This window comes from Halichoeres trimaculatus, unplaced genomic scaffold (genome assembly GCF_033239565.1).
Source record: "Halichoeres trimaculatus isolate MK-OKI-2021-1 unplaced genomic scaffold, fHalTri1.1 fHalTri1_scaffold_3, whole genome shotgun sequence".
NCBI lineage: Eukaryota > Metazoa > Chordata > Actinopteri > Labriformes > Labridae > Halichoeres > Halichoeres trimaculatus.
In genome coordinates this window covers 10,609,623-10,633,844 of record NW_027437181.1, presented here as the reverse complement: position 1 = coordinate 10,633,844, position 24,222 = coordinate 10,609,623, and the positions used below count along the sequence as shown (strand labels likewise).

General features: G+C 40.2%; 1 protein-coding gene across 3 annotated transcripts in view; it reads right to left on the bottom strand.

Moving 5' to 3' along the window:
- The window catches only part of coro2ba (coronin, actin binding protein, 2Ba), a 69,883-nt gene that overhangs the window by 27,967 nt on the left and 17,694 nt on the right, over positions 1-24,222 (bottom strand). Inside the window, exon 1 of one of the 3 annotated variants that reach the window (XM_074667150.1) lies at positions 199-412. The exons of the other annotated variants lie outside the window; for them this stretch is intronic. The gene's annotated coding sequence lies outside the window, so the exon portion shown is untranslated. Of the gene's footprint in view, positions 1-198; positions 413-24,222 lie in introns of those variants that run through there. 3 annotated transcript variants of the gene reach the window in all.

The following is a 24,222-nucleotide window of genomic DNA, read 5'->3' as shown; positions in this document are numbered from 1 at the left end:
AAGACTTCTGTGGTATGAGGGTAATTCCCTCCAGGGTGATGGCTTTGTCACTTTGCAGACACTCTTCTTGCATTTTTTCTCAACAAAACACCTGAAAGCCAAACCAGGTGAAAATAAAACCCTCCTCACTTTCTCAAAGAAGAGTATTTAGTTGCTACATACTTCTCCATAAACTCTGTATTGAAAATTTCACCTTACCTTACAAGTGTCCCTATAGTCACAGAGTCTCTGTGGCCTCCTCTGGCTGCAAACATTCACCCTCCTGTTTCAGAGACGCAGCCAGGACCTCCTCTCTTCCTTCCTCCCTGTCAAATCCAAGCAGCCAGCCTGCATCTGCTCTACCTCCTTCTCACTCATGTTTTCTCCCTCCTCCCCTTCAAACTCTCTTCTCCTCCCTCTGCTACTGATAGCTGGAGGGCTAGCACTCCCCCCTTCCCTCCTCTTACCCTTTCCCTCTCCCGTCCTGCCCCTCAGTCTCTCCCACAGCCCATCCAGCCTAGGCAGAGCAGCGGCAGCAGCAGTTGAGTAGTAGCCATTCATCCTCCTTCCTCTCCCACCCTCTGCTTGTTTGGAATCACAAGGCCTTTCTGGCTGATCCCCAGCACCACCAGCAGCTTTTCACTCCTTCCTTCATCTCATCTTTTAATCTCTTTTCTCTAACTGTCAGACCCAGATCCCTCACTCCACAGGTGTGAAACCTGCTAAAACTTTGCAAGTTGGACAGGTGGACCCCAGAAGGAAAGTCTGCAACTATTTACCTTGCAGAAAAAGTACAATGCAATAAAGACTGTCAGACTGGCTTTTCTTCAATAAGAAACATTCAAAGACAAGAATGCAGAAGAACCTGTTCCCAATAAGGAGTAAAACAAACCAAAGATGTTTCAAAGCTCAGAAAAACCTCCGGCTCTTCTTATTTGAAACCTGCACAGTAGCTCTGAACAGAAGCATGAAACCTGTCTTAAAGTTAGTCTGAAATTTTAATTTTACTCAATGTTGTGATTGCAAAAAGTTTATAGAAACACTAATGGTATGGTTTAAAATTCCAAGTGTTATCTATAGTAAATGTAGCTGTAAAGATTTGTGAAAAACATTATTGAAAAAAAGACTGTGAGAGCTGGAATATTGTATGTTTCCATATTTTACGTACTGTAAGAAAAGAGCAGACTTTTTATTGTTTATCTTTTAAATTATTGCTATCATCATTCCATGTGTTGTTTCTTTCTACATGCTTAAAACTAAGGAGGCAGGATATGTATTGATCTAACCAATTATTGGCCAATTGTGGGAATGTATTTACCTCCGCCAAGGAGGTAGAGTTTGTCTGTTTGTCTGTGAACAACATAACTCAAAAAGTAACAATCGGATCTTGATGACATTTTCAGGAAATGTTCAAAATGAGATAAGGAAGAACTGATTAAATTTTGGAGGTGATCCGGATCACCGTCTGGATTCAGGATTTTTTTTTAAGGATTCTTTATCATTGTGAGATAGAGCCGTTTTCACCATGTGTGTAAACAACTCCACGCTAAATGGTCAGATTGCTTTGCAAAACAATACAAGACAAGGTCACCATAATTTCTGACATACGTAAAAGTATGATCCAGATCCTGGCAATATTCTGGATACTAAGATCCAGAATATTAAATATGCACAGGGTCAACATAATTTCCATTCTGCTGAAAGGGAGTATAACATTAAAGTAGGACTTCAGTGTTGTGTGACGGTCACAACATGCTTGGCGGAGGTCTGTGCTCTCTGAGTGCTTTTCTACTTTAATTGTGACTTTATGAGGGAAAAAAAAGTCAGTAGTTAAGGCTTTATTCCCATATGAACAAGGTTTTACATTCTAAGACAGTGGGTGTTGATGTGCCATCCATAATTACATGCAGAGGAAAAAAACAACAAGCACAGCAACAGTGCTTGTAAAATTGGCTTTTCAGGTGTGTGTGATTTTTCTTCAGAGGACAATAACACAAAATTCTTAATTGTGAGAGAAGTAAAAACAAAAACAAATCCTAAAAGTAATTTGGAGTAAAGAATCTAAAGATAAGAGGTGCAGAAAGTTTATCGAACACAATCAATGCTAAATCAAACACTGACTTTACAGCACCTGATGACCAACCTTCCTTTGAGGAGTGTTTTAAACCCAGGTTTAGTGTCCTGAGTTCCCTCTACTTTTGCTCTCTGCCCTGTTTGATGTGATCTCCATTCACAGTCAGCGATATGAGTTTTACCACAAACATGTGGACTCCAGAGTTCAGTGAGTGAGTAGGATAAGTTTGACAGCTCAGTGTCTGGATGAAGACTTCAACACAACTTTCATTTTGGATGTAGGGAAACACCTAATGTATGGTAAGAGTCTGTAAGTACAAAATATTGAGTTTTTATTCCGCTTTACTCACTGTTCTTCTTACCAGTTTTTTTGGAAATAGAAATCTCATCAGCATCAGGAGCATGTAACTACTGTTTATCTGTATTGGCTAAAAAAATATATACATAAGCATCTCTCTTAAAATCTGAAATCAATCTGAAATCTGTTTTAATGATCAATTTGCTCATGAGTAAAGAATCTGCTGACATGAATCACCACGTCATTTTAATTCATAAATCAGCTTATTGCCACACTTTGTCAAAGTCTGGTAAAACTATTTCTATTGTGGTAGAAATAATCACACCTAGGTGATGAGATGGACTCTGCATCATTCTTAACAGGCCCTGGAGGCACATATCACAGTAGCTGTGTTACCATGGTTTGATTTGTGTCAACAAGCTACAAGCAACACTTGAAATAGCTTGAGTTAATTTGACCGTCTGTGTTTGTTCCGGTTTGAAGATGACTTTGTTAGGAACAATGATTCAGTCTTGTAATTAACACTGACTGAGCCTTCTTGTCAGGATTATGTGAGCTTCTCTCCGCTCTATCAATTATATCTTTTTCTCCTCATCAAAATACACACAGAGATTTGGGGGAGCTGGTTTCCTCTTGTGCGAGAGCTGCTCCAGCACAGATACTTTTTAAAACGACCTCTGGTCACGTCGATACACAGAGGCAGGTGTTGTAGTGAAAACTGCTTCCCCTGACAGTTATGTGTGTGTTTGTAATGTGGGTGGAGCCCTGCAGGTTTATGTGAAGGCGGTTTTCATTGGCCTCTTGGCTTGCTTTGTAATAGTGTGTGTGTTTTATTGTGTGTGTGTTTGTGTGGTGCTCTTTGCTTTTAGCATTTACTGTGTGTTGTGCATATTTTCCATGTCTGCATCCATGTCTGACCATATGTTGTCTGTTTGCACCAGTATACGTTTACTGTAGTGTTCATGGCTGGGAGGCAGACCACTCCAGAGAGCTGAGTGTGTTTATTGACTTTTTTTTACATCTTGCTTCAAGGCACTGCTGCTGCTCTGTGCACACTCAATCTCTCCTTTTCCTCCTCTCTTTGAGCTTTTAACCCTCTTCCTAGAATCCTAAAAGCACCAAATATTTGTTCCATAGCTTCAAAATAATCCCATAAATAATAAATTGTAACAAAAGCAGCTACAATTTTTTGACAAACCTTAAAAAATCTCCTAAAAAACATCACTTGGCTCTCTGTAACCATCATCCCAGCTGCAGCCAAATGTCCACTCTCCTCTCAAAGTGTAAGAATCAATGCTGCCATACAGACTTATTATGCACCATAAAAAGGCCATTCAAAACACCAACAAACACAATCAATGGGTTAAAGTGTTTCAATCCAGATTTTCTCAACATCGGTGCCAAATCCGGAAGTGGGACCATCTGAGCTCATATTCAGTGGATACAAAAGAGAAATCCACAGGACGACTGCATATCCCGTCTTTCAGACATAGTGGAGCTCTGTCAGCTGCCGCGCCGTGCTCTGTCTCTTCTTCCTCTCTTGGCAGCAACACTCTACACTCATTTATGACGACTTCCTGTCTCCGTGAGGAGTAAATATCGCCAAAAGAGAGACATCCTATCGGCTCTTTAGGCCAAACTTTCTCCCAGCGTGAAGTGACATCTCTCGTTCTCACTTACACAGGAAGTGTCACAGCTTGGCTCGAGTGCTGGAATATTTTCTCTCTGCTATAGCGTTGCCTGATGGGACGACTGAGGTTTATAAAGGGCTTTTGTGTGCTCTGGAGATGTGGATTGTCAGAGCAAAGTATTTGCATTTGTCTAGCTACAGCTGACAGTCTGCATCTTTTGATGGTGTAAATCTGTTTCAGTGCAGCAACACTGACAACATCCATCTCCCAAAAAACATTCATTTTATACTTCCCAGGGCAGCTTGAATACAACACAGCATGCAAAAAATCTGCTTCTGAACACTCTGTCCATTGTCTCACACGGCATATCAACAGCTGTGTTCAACTGGGCTTAAAACAGTTTGACACGTACTCATGTGGTTCCCCCTGTTTAGATGTTTGCTTGTGTTGTATCCCCTCTTGGATCTATGTTACTTTGGACAAAAGTGTCTGATACATATTTCAACACTGTGACACTAAATTTTTTAAGTGAACCAGGTCTGATCCTGGTTTTAGTATCAGTCTGATACAGACTTGAAAAGTTAGTTGGGATATCGATGACAAAAGCTGATGGACAAAACAAATCTATCCATCTCAGTATGATGCTTGTTTATGCTCATCAATGCCATAGGGCAGCGCATTTTTGCTTGTCACAGCTAAAAAAGCATTAAGGACAGCAACTGCAGCGACTCAGCAGTTTCAACTTGCAAAATGTGTATGTTTAATTCCTCACTTATGCACCCCTGAGGTCGGATTGCACTTCTTTTTAGTATTAGAGATTTTCAACTTTAGTTACAAAGTTAGAAAAGCCTGAACTTGCAAAAACATAATCTCATCCTCATACCAAGGAATTGAGAACGTAAAATAAATACTACTATCAGATGAATTCAGTATTGGAATTGGTATCAGGACTTGAAAAGCATACCTGACAACATAAGATAGTGACGAATTGTGAGATTCATTGTCAAACCCCCCTGCCACCCGTGCCTCAACATTTGTCTGTGCTCTTTAACCTCCATGTTCTATGCTAAAATCTGTGCACTCTTTCGCTGCCAAGTTATACTGCCAGGTCTGATGACACATATCCTCGTGAGAAAATTGGGAGAAACTGCAGGAGAATGGGCCAAAAGTCGTTACACTCCCTCAGAGGTCAGGAGGGTTGACAGGCTCAGAAAAGTCAGATCATGCATCCCTAATGATGACACATCCAGGGGCATGGCCATTGAGCTGACTGGGGGTTGGACCGGCTGGGATAGCAGAGCTATCAATCAGTTTTTCAGCCTGGAGTTTCAAAACCTGATCCTCATGGATTACAAAACCAACTTTTTGGACAATTTTACACTGAACAAGGTGTATTCATTTTAGCTAATATGAATTTATGCTAATTTTAGCTCACTGTTTTTAATAAGATCTATGTGTGGCAATCAAAAAAAGTTTCATTATGTATCTCTTCTACAGACTGTGCCCCTACCTGGCCTTCCAAGAGAAAAATCCTATCCATGGCCCTGGACACAGGTCTGGAGAAATCGGCGATGATACTAATGTCTTATTGATACTTGCTGAAAGTGCGATAGTAGTATGGACACTTATTTTTCCACCTTAAGCACTGTATGAAGCGCAAATTCAATACAATGTGTTAAGATAAGGCTATTCCAGCTTCAGGGTTTTCTCACACAGATAATAACCAGCATTAAAGAACTAAGTCCAGAGAAATGTAAGAAATGCTGAAACATTTTTGAGTCACAGACGGCAGAAGAAAAAAGACGAGCCGTCTGTTGGCAACAGTGACTGACAGCTCCACTGAGTCATGACAAAAATATGAGCAGGCAATGAAAGAGAAAGTTTGCACCTCGCTGCAAGGTGCACTTACAAGCTCCCATGAGAGATTAGACTAACACACTAGAAAAAGTCTTTACTTTTAAAACTGAAACACAACACCACAAATCTTCAATTGAAACAATTGTTGTGCATGCAAAGTTTACTCAGACGAGTGCAGCACAGCCAACCCTGCAGGAGAGAGCAGCTGTGAGAAAGTGGAATAAAATAAAACAGAGCAGAATAGATTTAACACACCTGCTCCAGCAGCCCAAACTGAATCAGTCCATCTGGGGTTTTTTTTTGGTCAGATTTTCCAGATGGCTAGTTGAGGAATGTTGGAAAGGTAATCTTTCATTTGACCTGCATTTATTTCAATCAGCTGAGAAAGTAGGCGCAGAAACTATTGGAACTCACTCAGCGGCGGTTATGTAACCCATTAGTGTCTGTTGTCATTTCTGGAGTTTCTCAGACTATTAAGAGCAAACACAAACACACGGTAACAGCTTAACTGCAACAGATCTCATTAAACAGTCAGGTTAGGTGAAGGGCCAAGGCTTTCCAATTATAATGTCAGCCTGTCCCATGAACACTCCTGGCAGGTGGAGGTGAAGGTGGGGGTGGTGCTGTGCAAACTCCATGATTTATGCCTGCAAAGCTGCAATATTCCCCTGTATTACTAAACTTGAAACTGCAAATTTAGTCTCATGATGTCTGTTGAAATGTCTCAGAGGAGCAGCACAGATGCAAATGTTTAACAGTGTGCTGCAGAGTACAGTTGTGCTGGTCAGGACTCTCTTGAGGTTCATTTTACTGTTTTCTGTGCGGTTTGTGACGGCAGACAGAAAAGTTAAGAGGTGAGTTAGTGCTTATTTCTGTCAGCTTACATGGTGGGACCTGAATGGTCATATAAAGTTGCTCTTTTTGGAAACTCCATTAAAGAAAAAGAAGGGTTAATGACTCTCAGCGCGGTAATGTTATTTTGAACTGTACTCTATACAATTATATGCCACCATATCCAGTTATACTGTATAGCATGGTGTTGTGTTGTATATTGTACCATATGGTATTGCATTTTTTGGTACTGGGGTGTTGAGTTGCGCTGTATCATACTGTGACATATGGTAACATACTTCGGTCTTGTTGTACTTTGCACTTTATCTTTTAGTTTCACACACAAACTTTCCAACGAAATTGTAGAGTTTGCCGGATGGCTAGCTTGAGTTGAGCTAGCAGCACCAGCCCGTGGTCCGACCTGCAGGCTACACTCTGGTCCGGTTAACACAGCCTTCATAAGGCTTCATTTTCATTTTCTAAATCAAAATAAGCCAAACCACGCTGCATCATCTTTGGTAGCAAACCAGCTAGTCATCGTAATCAACTAGAGCAACAGCAGGTGAAAGTAGTGGGGTGGTTATGACCTGCAGGTCTAAATCACTAAACCATTAATATTGTGTTTTTGTGGGGATGACCAGAGGTGGACGTCTCCATTGTATCATACTATATGGTTTAGAATGTAACCACATGGTTCAGTACCAGGTCATGCTCTACTGCGTCCCACCCTGTTCTATGATATCTTTTCGTACCAGATCTTAGCATGTCTTTGTTTATAAGGCCATTCTTGGCCTGCCTCCATCATACTTGGGGAACTATCTCACTCAAAAAAGCACTGGGAGTCGGAACCTTCGGTCCCAGGACTTGTTTCTACTGACTGTACCGAGAGTCTGCACCGCACTAGGTAACAGGGTTTCCAGCTATGCTGCCCCTTCTGCATGGAATGAGCTGCAAAAAATCTAAAAGTTATAGGATCTGGTGTCACTTGATGCTTTTAAGGCTCTTCTGAAAGACTTGGAAGCAAGTACATTTGGCTGTAGATGTTTTGACCGCTGATTTTGTGTCTATTCTGTGTACTTGTTCTTTCTGCTTTGTTTTTAACTGTGTTGTTGTGTGTTTTTTTTCAGCTTTGTGTTTGTGCTGCTGCCTGTCTTGGCCAGGACTCTCTTGTAAAATAAATTTTTAATCTCACTGAGACTTTTTCCTGGTTAAATAAAGGTAATAATAATTAGCTTACCCCAGACTTTAAAAAACATATTTTGCTCAGTCGCCACAAAAACTGCTCCCCCTGGTGGCTGGCTGGTATAGGTTAAAAAAAAAAAATCTGGCTCTCCAGTCATTCCAGATGGGCTGTGTTCATACTTAAAAAAATTAATACACATCGTAGAAATGTTTCTCAAGTACGACTGTTATGGTAATCTGAAAATATTATTTGGCTGCCTTGCATTCAAGTCCTCTTTTTTCTGAAGAGTTTCATTTTCATTAGTTATAAGAGGTTAAAACGAGGCTTTACAACAAGCTTGACGATGATTGACAGTTACCGTGCTTCTGAATTTTTTTCCGGGGTTGTAAAGTGTGTTGGGAAGGACAGCTAAGAAGAGCTTAGACTCTTGAAAAAAATATTATTTTTGTCCCTTAGCCTCACTCAGATTCTCTCTGAGTCCGTCATAGCCTCAACTGCCCAAACTCTGACTGCACAACTGCTGCCAATGGCGGCACCTGAAACAGGGGTATTTTGGCCTCAAAACCATACAGTGGTAAATGGCAAAGCCACGCTGTGTATTCCATATACAGTCAGTGATCTTATCAGACAACCAGAGGATGATCTCTTTGAAACGTAACATTAATGGACCCCTGGTTTATTTGAAAACTTGAACACATTTGATCTTCTAGCTTTCAATTGTTTTCCTACCTTATTTTATCTTAATTTGTAGAGTACATAGCACGTTGAACAAAAATCTGGCAATCAAAGACACTCTCATCAGCTTTAGCCACCACCACCACCATCAACAAACGATAGCAAGCTAATATGCCAAACCAACTAAGACCAAGCAGCGGCTTCTGGCTGTGAGAAATGAAGTCAATGTGGGAGTGCTAAAAACTGCAGCTTGCCCAGTGTCTGGCTCCAGTGGTACCAGAAACCACATACACACACCAAGCCAAAAAAGATGATTTCAATAGCAGAAATAAACACATTTACAACCTGGTACAAAAACTGACTTCAACCTGAATAGCTAATTTCTCTGATGACTGTACAGGGGGTAATTTTTTTTCTTGTAACTCAGCAGTTCAGACAATATTCACATCATGGGTTTACCCAATCAGAGGCACAGGTGGACACCCTGTGGATGTTAGCGAAGACGTTCATTCTTCATTTCCAATATGGCTCTCGCCGCCAACGATTTGCTTCAAAACTCTGAATCAGAAACAGATGGATGACATCATGGATGCTACATCTATTTATTATCCAGTCTAAACTAAAACACAGAATACAAGAGACATGGGAGCTGCTCAACACTAACATAACACCCAAAGGCCAAAAGAGTACTGTGTTTAGCCACCCAATAAAAGAGTTACAGATCTGTTTTACAACCTGTTGTAGCCACTAAAGAGTAGATGAAAGCTTGTTTGTGTCAAGACCTTGGGAGTATTCTACCACACCTTGACTTGTATCCTAAAGATCACAGTAAAAAGCATTAATAGAGTAAAAAATAATCCCTACAATGCAAGCCCGCTGAAACAGCTGCCTGAGCTGCATGAGTTTGTGAGTTCCTGATAATAGGGTATTACAGCGTGATAATGACAGGAGATGCAGAAGCTGCACCTAATGGCAGCTCTCAGGCCTGGAGCCAGCCCCATTAAGCAGCGGTAATGATGCAAAGAGCACACTACCCAAGGACAGGAAACCTAGAAAACCAACCTGAAGGGCACTTTACAGAGCACGAGTACACAGGAGGAGTGGGTGTACAGGAATCCATCCATCCACTTATGTAGGGTATGAGGAGTTTGTCAACAGCTGTCTTTCCCTACAGATGATGTTCAGGAGAAATAATGTCATTTTTTTCCTTGATCAGTAGATAATCACAAATCCTCTGTCTTTTCAACTGGGACACATCTTTTTGCAAACACAAAAGAGAGACACTTTTTACTCTCCCATTTACAAGGTCACTCTTGAAAATCAGAAAAAAAAACGTCTAAATTAATAATCTCCCTCGTGCTTGCTTTCCCTTTTCCCCTAGGAGTTGCTGCCACATGCTTTTTGGAGCATAATGATGCGAGCTGGTCCCTGCACCCCCAACGATGGAGGGGGGGTTGTAGACGGACAGTTAAGGAGAAGTCCAGAGGAAAGACGCGCGTACAAAAGAAGCCACGTGGGCCCAAGTGACAAAAGAGAGACAGAGATAAAGGCAGTGCTTTAAAGGGAGAAGGTGAAAAGAGCAGAAGAGATAAGAAAAAGAAGGAGAAAGGGCCGAGAGCCGAGCAACAAAGAATGATGAAATATTTAGACACAAAGAGAAAGGCAGACAGAGAGGAGGAGCAGAGGAGGCTCCTACCAGACAGAGATTAACTCCCCTCTGTCCGACCACCTGCCTGCAGCACATGCACGTGCACACACACACACACGCACCAGACACACACACGCCAACTTAAACTGTCTGAAGATAAAAATTGATATTTTCAATAACTAAAAACCCACAACTGAAGCATCAGCATGATTGAATATCTCAATCCAGGGAGCTTAAATCTGTGTCTCTTTGTGCACAACACTCTGACAGAAATACCCTCCTGTCTGCTTCACTCTGTCAGATTTCAAATCCAAACTAATGTTACAAAGCAGGGAGACCTCAGGGATGAATCCAGATTAAACCTTTCTCTATATTTGAATTATTTTCACATCTTTGGCTTTCCTTCTTCTTGTTTCACATCTTGTAATGTGTTATATTTTGATGCTCTATGGTCTGCTTTCAGATCCTTTGTCTTGTAGCTCTGTTCCCACTTCCCTGATGACCCTGATGAGCCCCACTTGTGTCTTGTTATCCCCACTTCTTGTGTGAATTTAAGCCCAGTCATCTCCCTCTTCTTTGCCAATTTGTCTTGAACTTCGTTGTCAGGGTTCCAGCAGATTCCCCCTGTGTTTCCTTTTTGTTTTGACCTCAGTTTTTGGCTCCATCTCTGCCTAACGATTTTGGATACCTTTGCCTGTGTTATTGCTTTGTACCAAACTTGAATTTGATTTACAACCTTTTAACTGTCTTCCCGTCTCTTGAGTCCTGCACTTTGGGTCCTGCAAACACAGGACAATTCAGTCAAGACTCAGGAAGATACACTTTGTGTTTTTGTTTTGAAGGCATGTTGCTTGCACTCAGGACATAAAATCCGTCTTCTTTTTAGGAAGAAATGGAAACAGAGAGTTGTTTTGACACTATTTTATTAGTACTCTGTTGAGAATAAGCTCAATCTCTTTACTACCAGATATAACAATCTTGGGAAGACTTGATCCTGTCTGTAACTTAAAGTTTCTGGCTTTAATTACATGTAAGGTTTGGAAGATACATCATCATCTCTCTAAAAAAATAAACATTGATCAAGCCTTTTGCAGATCTGAACTGGTGGCCCACTATTTAGTACCCCTTTCTTAAATTCCTGATCCTGAAAACCAATTTTTTTTTAGGTGCCGTCAAGTGTATTAAAAATTAGCATGTAGGCTGATGCTTCTTTGTCTGCATCTATTGTTTGTTTGTGTGAAGGAACAGGAGCTGCAGCTACACCAAATGCAATGAAAACTTCAATTTTTGGGGTGACATCGTATGACTTTCTGTTGCCACAAAGAACAGAAATGTGACAAAATGTGAAATCTAGCCACCAGACTGAAAATCTGACGGCAATTTGTGTTTCCTTTTTTCTTGGTTACAACTCTAAAGAGACAACTTGAATACACCGTTTTATTTCTTATGCAGTGGAAATCTGTTTAACCTTTGATAATGATAATGAATAATTTCAGTCATGTTTCAGGAGGCGTCTTGTAGAGAACCATCACTATAGAAAGTTTATGATTTATGTCATGGTACACAGATCTCATTAGCACTGAAATAAAACCCCTCTGGCACCGTTTCAAATTGAGAAAGCTACATGGCATCGAGCCACGTCCCTGTAAGGAGATGAAGGAGCACTTTCATCAGATTATTGAAATCCATCATCCAGGTTGAGATCACAGAAACTGCTCTGTGGAATGAATAATCAGTCACTGAGTTATGATATTTGACCTGTTTGGATGTTATGACTGGAAACTTCAAGGTGATTGCTGGTGGAGCTCGTTGACTTGCAGAAGGTTGAATCACGACGTTGGCGTCAAAATGAGCTCTGGTGAGTCATTACATGGAAATATTTGCTGCACCTCGACATGAATACAGATTGACAGTGTCTTCTAAAGTTTTCGCTGTAAGGTGACCACACTTTCATCCTTACACAAAGTCAAACAATGCCTTTATGCATTGCATAACAAGCTCCTGCATTTCAGGCATTCATGCACTTGTATGTGATAGCATCCCTTTAAGATGGATTGTATTTGAACACTTTGAATGTATTTTATCTTACAAGACAGATTGTTCCTATTATAACTTTTTAGTAACTTCAGTTTCAGGGACTGTGATCAGAGAAGAGACATTTCCATTGTGATTAAAAACACAAGTGCTTAAGATATGTCAGACTAGAAAAACACTCAGAGAGGGCAGACTTACGCCAAGCATATTGTGATTGTGATGCAACACTTTAGCCCTACTTTAATTTTATACTTCCTTTCAGCAGACTGTCTGCTACAATTTGGTGTTAGTGGCACGATAATTTGTTACCTGACAGTGTTGAAAATTATAATGACCCAGTACATATTTCATATTCCGGATCTTAGTATCCAGAATATTGCCAGGATCTGGATCGTACTTTTACATCTGTCAGAAATTATGGTGACCTCGTGTTGTATTGTTTTGCAAAGCAATCCGACCATTTACTGTCAAATTATATAAACTTTTGGTGAAAACGACTCTATCTCACAATGATAAAGAATCCTTTCAAAAAACCCTGGATCCAGCCGGTGATCCGTCACCTACAAAATTTAACCACCTCTTCTGTATCCCGATTTGAACATTTCCTGAAAATTTCATCAAGACCCGTTTGTTACTTTTTCAGTTATGTTGATCACAGACAGACAAACAAACTCTCCCAAAAACACAACTCAACTAATGACTACACATCATAACAGTATTGAACGAACACCTACCAAAATAAAAGCTTTATTCAGAGTTAAAATATGACATGAAAACAGTCCAAGCATTTAGTTTCTCCTCCTCATTAAAACCATCGATCAAACTGTTCCTCTAATTAAACACTGAGTCATCTCCAATGATTAACACCGCCTGATCTTTCCTCAAACAAAGCATACTGTACAGTTATTGGTCAGTTTCTTCAAAGTCCAGGAAAAGCTATCCTTCATCTAGATTTGACAAGACACAAAGCTTTGAAGTCCAGAGCCCCAGAGTCTCAGTACGATGAGCTTTACGCTGAGCTGTGTCAGTGACCACATAACCAGCTCCTTAGTATCTCTGTCTGCTTCAGTCTATCGCAGTCTGCCTGGCCCTCTCTAAACTCTCTCTGTCTCTTTTTCTTTCTTCCAAAGATTAGAAGGACGGATAACAAGAAAAAGAAACCCTGGACAGCAAACATGCCAGACCATCTGCCCAGTTATTCCAGACTGTGACCATTTGAACCTTGGCAGAAAGAAGTACTTCTCTTTAAAAACGTGTCTTCCATAAGCGAAAACACATAATGTTCCTTAAAATAACATGTTTGTGTTTGTTTCATGAGAGAACTGCGCTTTACATTAAGTTTGTAGTTATTATTCATTATACAACGTTGAATTGTGACCATGTGTTTAACAAAACCAAGTAATACCACTGTTTTCTTTCTTTTTCTCTTCCTCTCTTTTGCCCAGATTGACAAAAAATGCCTACATATCCATATATATCTATGTTGTAACTGTTTGCTAACATGTTTTCCTGTGTTCTGTGGTGAATATTGTTTTGCATTGGCAAAAAATTCCATTGTTACATTACTGCAATAAAAACACCTGAAAGAAAACCTGAACCAAGTCTTCATTCTCATGTCTGAAGTTGCTCTTTAACAGTGTTGGAGAACAGAGTCGTTGCCTGTTCGTTATCAATTTTCCTGATATCAGCAAGCTACACCGGAAGGCTGAAACATTAGCCGTCAGTTCCAGAGGCCATGGGGGATGGGACCTGAGATTGATGTAATGGTGGGCATTTATCAACCTTAAGATGGAGCGCACTATGATGACTTTCTGCCATCACTAAAAAACAGTGTTTCTGCTCTTACTTTTAAATATGTCACTTGTTCTTTCTGGACATTTTCACCAAAGCCAGAGATTCACTTTAGCAACGATTACTGTGCAGCCTGTGGTGACACAGCATATTTTTTCCAATCTTTCCTGTTGTATTGACATATTTTGCTCAGGACCAAAGAACTGGAGAGAATAACTGAGTCACAGAGGGCACAGAGGATTGATACCAGTGGTGAAAAGCTATTACAGAGCTCTTTGTCTGACAGTTACTCAGAGTAAAGAGATAACTGGTGACCTTGTACAGAAACCTCACTCAAGTCAATATCATATTTGTGAAAAGGGTCAGCTCTCTGTAATCTCTTTATAGACTATTCACATTTTAATTGACTAGTGGAGTCACATCCTAGGTGGGTTTATGGAGTAAGTACAAGTCCTGTAGAAGTTAATATCACCCATTTACTGCCTTTCGAATCGTTTATCAGTTAATGATTCAAATGAGATTATTATATGGTGAAATAAAGAGAGCTTAGCAAGATCAAGCAGATATCTGAAGCTACTCAGGTAGGAAGCCCCCAAAATGTAATTTTTTGTTGGATTAAATTTAAGGTAAGAATATCACAGTGAATTACAATCGGCAGGATGCAAATTAGGTCCAATCTGGGAGAGACAAACAGATTGCCGTTGTTAAAGTGGGGGCTGGGACACTCCAGATGTTCCTGTTTATTCAGAGTAGGGATCAGGAGGAAAGACTCTTAATGGGTTTTTCTACTAAAGTCAGCAGATTCAGCTTCTGTAAAGCTGCTAATTCATACAGTATCATAAATAAATGCACTGCTTAGTATTTTTTAACACCCTGCCCTTGGCTTTTTAGCCCCATCGTACAAACATCCTACTTGACTTCTTTCTCTGTCAGTGTTTTAATAAATGACTGGGGATCTTTCACAACTTTGTGCTGTCAGATGAATCCTAAACCTACAAATTGCACTAAGTATTTATGCTTTTAGCGTACTTAAAGATTAAACATTGTCATCTTTGCAAATCTGTACCAGAATTACTAGTCGGTCTGAAAAAAGAAATTTATACTGTTACACCACAGCACGTAGCTCCAGTAGATGGTTACTACCATAATACTTTACTACCTGGATGTAAACAAGCACAGATGGTATCTCCTAGCACAGCTCAGCTTAGCCATGAAAATTTATGAAAACATTAAAAAAAATATATAAATTTAAGTTTAATGATTGACCATGAGACCATAGAGTCTGTGTATAAACAATGTCAACATTTTTTGCTGGGAGGGGCTAACAATAGCAGGGCTAGCACCACCAGCCTTCAGTTTTCCCATGCCTGTGCTGGTTATTCATGATACATTATGTTGAGTTAACAAGACACAACCTTTATGCAACTTATTCCCCATTTTCTCAACCAAAATACTGCCATTATCCAGATAATAGAGCATTATGGCATCATGATTTTCACCAGTAACAGAAGCTGCAGTAGCTGGTGGCTTGGCGACAGCTTTGACTCAACATGCAACCTGCATTTCAGGTCCATGATACTCAAGATATGAATTATTTACTACGCTGACCAGTTATTCTGAGGCTGACTTGTGAAGATGATGACGTTTAATCGTTTACGTTTCGAGTTAAAACTACAATAAATTCTCCTGTGCACCCAGGACAAGCTCTCCAGTGTCTCATTTTCCTTTGCAGCTTTCTGTTTCATCAATTAGAGAATGAAACAAAAGACATTTCCACTTTTCCCTGATGCACACGTATAGAGAGGAAGAGACAGAGACAGGCAGCAGTACTCCTCTTTTACCATGTGTGAGCTTGTTAAGCCACATTTGAGATGACAGTATTCCCATATGTGCGTGAAGGTTAATGTGTTGTGAATTTGACCTACATTTCAGAGGAGCTCTGCGTTGATGAGATCACAGAGGAAACATTGACCGTAATGCTACAGTCAGTTTACATCCAAGTCCCCCCACACGTTTGTCTCAAATTATATAATATGAGCCCACTGCAGCCACACACAGGTCAGTGTTGGCACTAAATAACACAACCGATATATTTTATGGTCACTGATGCACATCCTTCCAGTCTGTTTCATTGATCCTTTTATTGCCAGCCAGTCGATTGCACTCCCACTGCACACATCACTAGTGTGGCCCAGTTTAAAAGCCAGCTGTAAAATACAGACCTCATTTTAGCGTCCTCTTCTGGGACAAATATTTAAATTTGGCTCATATTCCATCAGGGATCCTTTATTGGCACCATCTACTCCCTGCTGGGTCCAAGCACTTCCAAAGCACTTCCAGTTTAGCTCTCTGATTAATCTGTACCATCCTCGTTCCTGTGTAGCCGGCTTCTTAGAGTATTAGAGAATTCTGGATTAACTGGGCTGCGGTGTTGTCAAACAGATCAAAGACACAGAAGTTATTAAGAAGTAATCAGTGGTGATACATCTTTATCGCTGATCTGTACGACGTGCAGTTGATCCCCTCTGACAACTTGTCCGGGTTGTAAATGTGGCTGGGAGCTGCTTCAAAGTACAACCAAGTTATCAAACTTGTTTTATTAGAATTTGTTAATATCTAGACCTCTGACAAAGACTGGCACTGCAAAATGTATAAGGTGAGGTAAGCTCCGTAAAAAAGGGCACTGTTATTACCGGTAAGTTAATTCAATACAACATGTTATTAACACCATGACAGCCTGCTCCCCTGCATTTCTTCATGAAGGGTTTTTGCTGCTTGGTAAAGATAAATTGTCATGTTACAGCAAATCAGGAATTTAACACTATGACTGGACAAGAGATGGGCCGATTAGGGATGGGTACCTTTCACATTTGAAACGGTATGGTACCAATTCCTGGTACCTGGCAATCGGTACTTTTGTGTGTTGATGCGGTAAAAATATCAGTATGTTTAATAATAAAATGTTAATTCTTTTCTATTTAATATATTTATTCTTCAATATATAACCTTGCAATGCTGTGTTCATGTCCAGCACAGAAAATCACATACTCTTCCACCCCCTCACAGTCACAAGGATGCATTTAGGTACCTAAAAATGGTAACTTTTGATTTTATGTGAATCGGTACCCGGTACTTTTGGCAGAATTTGGTCGGTACCAATAAAAGTATCTAATTCGGTTCCCATCTCTAGGGCCGATAGACTTTTTTACATTCCGATCCGATCCGATCTATCAAAATTCAATTGTGCCAATACCTGATCCATACCAATACAGTGGACAACATAGTAAAACATTAAACAAACAAAACACTCTCAATTTCAAGCCATTTATTAAATAGCGTTGCAACAACCTGGGTGCAATATGTAATGGCATGGTATGTAGGGATGCACCGATCCAACTTTTCTGGTTCTGATACAGATGCCTGGGCTTTGGGTATCAGTCCATACCGATACTGATTCAATACCAGTGTTAAATAATAACCTGCATGCCCTACTGTGGGATAAGACTGGTAATGTTTGGGGTAAAAGGCAAAAAATGAGTAGATGGAAAAACTGAAGTAAATATTTATTTAAACTATAGAATATTCAAATGTTTAACACTATTTTGGCAAAAACAATGCTTCAGAATGTACAGGAATTCTACTCAAATGTAACCTTTCAAACCCTGTAGACTGGTAATGTAGCAAAAAAAAAAGCACATCAAAGGTAACATTTTAAATCAAGTAGCCAAGAGCGCCAGTGAAAAAAAGGCATGGAGCTGTTTGCCTGGATCAGCACTATGGATCAGCCCCTTTCCCACTGATACCTATCCAGCTTTGGGGGGCACCGATACACCAGGATCAGTATCAGTGCATCCCTAGACGGGACACTTTGCCACTGACTACAAACAACAAACAACCATCAAACAACAGCACCAGATGGATGGCTAAACTGATAATGAATATGAAACTAGCAAAATTATTTCAAAGCTAGAAAACCATGGTTTGCTCCATCAAAGTCCATTTGCCCCAAGTGAGGGAGTTCCAGTATCTTAGGATCTGGAATAAAACAATAAGATGGACGGCGGAACTGACAGGAGGATTGGAGCAGCATCAGCAGCACTGTGGACCATCACGGAGGCAGAGCTTTTGATTTACCGGTTTATCCATGTTTCAATCTTCACCTGAAATCATGATCTTACGGAAGAGACCAAAAGAATGAGATTGAAAGTCTGACCTGTTTTTAAACTCTATGACTGCTTGTGAAGTCAGCTCAAATTCAAACTCAATTCCCATTGGCTGCTCAGATTAATTAATGACGTCCAAAGTTTTGGTCAGTTGCTGTTATACTCTTGCACAGCACTTGCATCAAAAAGCATGTATTGACTGAAAGCATGAAGACAATGTGCCTTATGATGGAGGCAGCTAAAATACAGTTATCCGTTCCACAACAACATTTACAGAAAGAATTGTAGAGAAAATTATACTCCTTTTTTAGAGCATATAAAGGAGCTCAGAAATCCAGGGGGGAGAACGGCCTAAATGCCACTTTTCCACATCTAAAGAAGAGAGTTGAGGGGGTTTTGAATAAGGATGATAACAATGATAAGGAGATCCCTGGGTGTCTCCCTTTGAAGGTTTCCCTCATATGCCTGACTGGGAGGAGACCCAGGGGAAGACCGGAGCAAGCTTGACAGGTTATGTATCCCGTCTGGCTTGGGAATGCCTCGGACTCCCCCAGGAAGAGATGAAAACACTGATGGAGGAGGACGTCTGGATTGACTGGCTTCACCTGCTGCAACTGTGACCCGAATCAGGACAAGCACAAGATGAATGGATGGACGGAAATCTTAGACAGCTCTTGATTCAGTTTAACAGCCTGTGAACACCCTCTTTTTGCAGGTTAACCATTTTGTGTGGAAGTAAAACAAAACAGATCTCGAGCTACAACCACTCCAACTAACATTAAGGTTTCTTTCCTTTTCTCTTAATGTCACAAGGACTAGTTTTATTTTCCTTTGCCCGTCTTTGCTGCTATTCTCAGCACCTTTCCACTCCAAACCACAACAGCTTCTTTTTCCCCTGACGACGTGGAATAAAGTCTTTTAACCTTTATTACCCTAAGCTCAGGAATTCACAGCTCCCATTCTTCAATGTCAGGTGCATTCCCAATGTGGCCACTGTGCTGAAGTCTTTACCTTGTGTGACCGTCAGCAGGATTTGCAGTAAAATTGTGGCAATTAAGTCTTGTTTGAGTTTACATAATTCTGTGTTTCTCAAGGTCTACAAGTTATTTTTTTAGCCGCAGAATTTAAAAAGAAACCGAGGAAGGAACTCTTCTGGGATCGAGAAAGGGTGACGTTTAAGGTGCTCTTTAGATAAGGATACACAGTTTTAGAAAACCAAGAAATAGTCCAATTGCAGGCCTTTATTCTCAACTGCATGTTCATGTTGATCCTAAAACTCCCTCATACACATTTCAGAAGCGAGCCTTCATGAGGGAGTCAAACAGGTGTAAGGAAATGAAGGTATTTTAAAAGAGCTCACTGCTTACTAACATCTGCTTCACTTCCAGACGAAGGCCTGATGCCAAATCACATAGAAGTGTATTTAGGGTCAAAACGACCATACAGTTAAATATTATAATTAATACTTTTGAATATCAAATATATAAGGTATTTAGACTGTCTTTAAACTATGTTGTAAGTTTCCCTGGGTTATTTTCAGGTTTATCTTGTCTGCAAGTAAAATATATTTTCTCCATGACTGCACAGAAAGAGATGCTGAGAGTCTAGTCTCCTGAAAAGAAGAGAGTTAAAAAAGTTCAGATAGTTCTCATGTGATAAGGGATGGGTTCAGAACTAGGCACTTTTAAAGGTACCTACCGAATTCTGTACCAAAAGTACTGGGTACCAATTCATTTAAAATCAAAAGCTACCATGTTTAGGTACCTAAATGCATCCTTATGACTGTGAGGGAGTGGAAGAGTATTTTCAATGCTGGACATGAACACAGCATTGCAAGGTTATATATTGAAGAAGAAATATGTTAAATTGAAAAAATATATATTACATTTTTAAACAAATTGATATTTTTTACCACATACAGCCAAAAAAGTACCAAAAATTAGTACCGTTAAGTACCGGTACCAATAGGTATCGGGCATTGGTACCATATCGTTTCAAATGTGAAAGGTACCCATGTAGGGATTGGTACTAAATTAGGTACTTTTATAGGTACCGACCGAATTCTGTCTGAAATACTAGGTATAGATTCACGTAAAACCAAAAGGTACCATGTTTAGGTACCTAAATGCACCCTTGTGACTTTGAGGAAGTGGAAGAGTGGGCAATTTTCCATGCAGGACGTGAACACAACATTGCAGGTTTATATATTGAGAAATAAATGTTAAATTGAAAAACTTTGAGATTTTATTATTAAAGAAATTCATATTTATTACCACATAAACACACACAAAAGTACCAAAAATTGGTACCGTTGAGTACCGATTGCCAGGTACCGGGCATTGGTACCGTATCGTTTCATATGTGAAAGGTACCCATCCCCACATGTGACAACCTCCAGAGTCGTATGGTACAAGTTCATAGTATTTCATCCCTGGTTTGTACCAAAACTTCACAAGAAAAATAATTTCAGTGTATCTGGCCATATCTTATCTCCACCAGCCACAAACCAAAACAAGCTCAAACTGCAACAAACCCAGGTTGGAGTGTTGAATTTCAGCAGGATCTGAAGTACTCTGACCACACTTTGTCCTGGAGTTGATATTTTTTGTTGTTGTTGTTACACCCCACCTCCACTTTAGATTAACCTTGGGACTATGTAAATTTATATCTATCATTAATCTGAACAAGTTTCTGCTGATTTTCATCAGGTAAGTTTGTAGGATTTGTTTTCAAGAGGTGTCGATCTTGCTTCTTGCTTCCAAACTTAAAAAAGACAATTCACATTTACATTTAATTGGCAATGCTTTGATCTGAGCTGAATCACCCTCAGGAAACATTTACGTTAGCCCTCCTTTCTTCTCTGTTCATGACATGTGTAACTTTCCTCCATTTCACTTCATCTGAACCAACCACATAAATAAATGACCTGACTCATCAGCAGAGACCCAGAAACCCTCTCAGCAGCAGTCAGCACCCAGGGTGAAGAAGCGAGGGGCTGGAATGCAGACACAGCTGCCTCTCAGCTGGTGAATATGTGCTGTAAACAATAACAGAGAAAATCCTCTCTCTACAACATACGGCTCAACACAACTTCATGGTATAGACACATTTTCCCTGAGCAGAAGTTTCTTGGTACAAAGTGATTGATACTTCCTGGTGAAAGTCAATGAAAGGGTAAAAGTTACCCTGAGTGTGTTTCTTGAGCTTTTGAATAAATCTGAATAAATGGTTTATTCATTAATATTTTTAATTATGTCTCAAAAACAATGTGTCAAAGAACGACTCACGAATGTTAATAATTTTGCAGAGAAGAGCTCATGGTTGACATGACTGGAGTGGTATGAATTCTAATGACCATAATTTCTAAAGGCTCTTTGTTTTATCGCCTCTGTCAGACTGTAGCTGTTTTGACACACAGGCATACCAGCTGAGTTTCCATAGTGACAGCAATGGAAATCCGGAGAGCTGGATTCAGAAAAAGCATCTACAAAAAAAGGCCTGAGTGACATTTATACAAAAGTTTCACAGTCATGATGAAAGATTTCTGGCAGAAACTGAAGAAGGAATCCTCTACAATCTGTGAAATAAATTTCAGCACGGAGCCGACCTGTGCTGCACCTGGAGGATGATTTTTCGTTATGGGATGTGATTAACAGACTCTCAGTTTCATATAAGATGACTAAAATCCATTGTCTAGTTTTTACACCCCTACTTCATTACCATTTTCATTAAAAGGCGATAGATAATCAGACTGACTGATTACCAGGGGCTAATATTAATCATTTGGACAATTATCTGTAACCGCGTGTATTTTAAATTAATGAGTTGAAAAGTGAGCTTCTCTGGCTCTGCTTAAGGTGTCTTCTCGTATCTGATGTCTCAACAAAGACAAGTGATGAAGTAGCTACACAGAAAAGCAAACCAAGCTGTGCTGGTCTGTGGCTGGGTCAGAATCAAAACTTAACTATTCCTATTAATGCTGTCCGAATCTTTGGAAATAGTTAATGTACTGACTTAAACCAAACAAGCTGGGTCGATTTAAAGTGTTAAAGATAGAGTCTGCATGATTTTCCAAAAAAATGTATCAAAAAAAAGTCAAATTTTACAGGAATATTCCTGCGCTATCATCTCTTACGGGGTTCTACACGTGTCAGTGTCTGTGTCTGCTTTGAACCCTCACCTCAGCCTGTGTGTTGGTGTTTTGGTTGTATCAGGACATTTCTTGGTGGGGATTAAGCTAGGATACATTAGCCAATCACAGAGCGACCAGTGCGCAAGTGACTTTGCGTGTTGATGATGGACAGTGGAGCTAATCAGAGCAGCTATGACAGTGGGCGTGGCACAGAGGAAGGAAAACACAACCAAAGTGAGACAAAACTAAACAAAACTAAACGGCAAATAGATACAAATTTTTACTAGATGAATGTGAAGCTTGGCTCGACTTTCACTCACTTTTAGGCACTTGGAGAGCAGCATGGGGCAAATAGCGACACAAGCTAGTATGTGTCAAATACCCATGATTAGCTTGTGCTAACATGCTAAGCCAGGTGCACCAATCTCAAGTCTCTTCCACATAGAAATGTGATGCTACAGGTGGTAGCTGGGCTAGTGAGTGTGTTCACGCAGTCACTGTCAGAGGCAGTGGGTGCGGGCTGCCGCTGGCACTGAACCAAGGAGGATTGGCCCAGTTTGAATATTGTGTGATTGCTAACAAGTAATGAAAATTCCTGCAGACCCTACTTTTAACCATATGTCAAAGATACTTTTTGGCAGAATTAGTCTAGAAGTTAACATATTTGCCTGTTGGAAACCTGACAGTGTGTGAAGAAGTGTTGATTTTGATGAACTGGGGATGAGAATTTATTGGTTCTTGAAAATTTCCCAACATTGTCCAGCTGGGATCCATTTGTTAATCCAAATCCTTTTCACTACAAGCAAAGTTTGAACTATTATCCTTTAAGTAAAAGTCTGCATGAAGAGCTGTTGTGAAGATGTGGCGGCTAATAGCTTGGAGCCACCACCTCAAGTAAGCAGTGAAACAAAAAACATCCTCTTTCAAAGGCAACAACTCCCTTTCCTCCTCCTTCATGCTTCACACAGACATACACCAAAAACCTAATCCAAATATGAATATTTCGAGCTAGAGGAGCTCATCCAACACTGACACTCTCCTGCTGTGATTTGTAAGTGTGAAAGTTGCTTCTGAAAAAATGGGCCCCGGTTGTCCTGAAATGATCTGGAAAATTCAGAAGACTAAAGTCACCTCTTAAGAGAACAAGTGGACAATAAAGCTAAAGAAGTATAAATTTATGTCACATGGTCTACTTTGGACTTTAATTGTGCCCCTGAGCTTAAAGACATTATCAGAATCTAAATCTAAACACTCTTGCCAACACTTGGAGCCTCTAGTGCAGCTAAAAAATCCCTTTCTGTGAGCTTCACTCAGGTTTCTGCTGCACTAATAGCTTCCTCTCTGCACCACCTGGCACCTGATCTCTACAAACATCAATTAAAGTGAAACAAGCCTTTCTGAGAAGTCTGCCAAACTCATCGCACACAAACTGCTGACATAACAGACTTTATCTGAGGCTCTGAGCTGACACTTTCACCTTATACTGTGGTCTTTATACAGTAAGAGGCTTATGTATTTATGCTTCATGTGATCTCCTCATGGGCTCATCAGTTTGTTCAGAACACTGAGCCACCATGACCAACAGATCGCAGCAAAAATTAAGTAAAAGGAACAAAAGTGATGTGAAGTGCAAGAAGAAGCACATGAGGAAGGGAAAGAAAGAGGATTTTGTGCTTTAGAGACACTATTATCTATATTTACACTGCGATCTGTGCCCAAAGGCAAAATACAAAGCTGGATCTGACCCTGATGAACTCCGCTGTGGATGTCTGTGTGAGCGTGTGTGAGTGTGTGGGCGGTAGCATCATCTACTGTGGATGTGCTCTCAATCTTTGCCCCACTCCCCACTCAGTGCTCTCTTATGTTTTGCAACTATTCAGCATTGTTTCATTCAGTGTAGATGGAAAACAACTCTACTAAAATCACA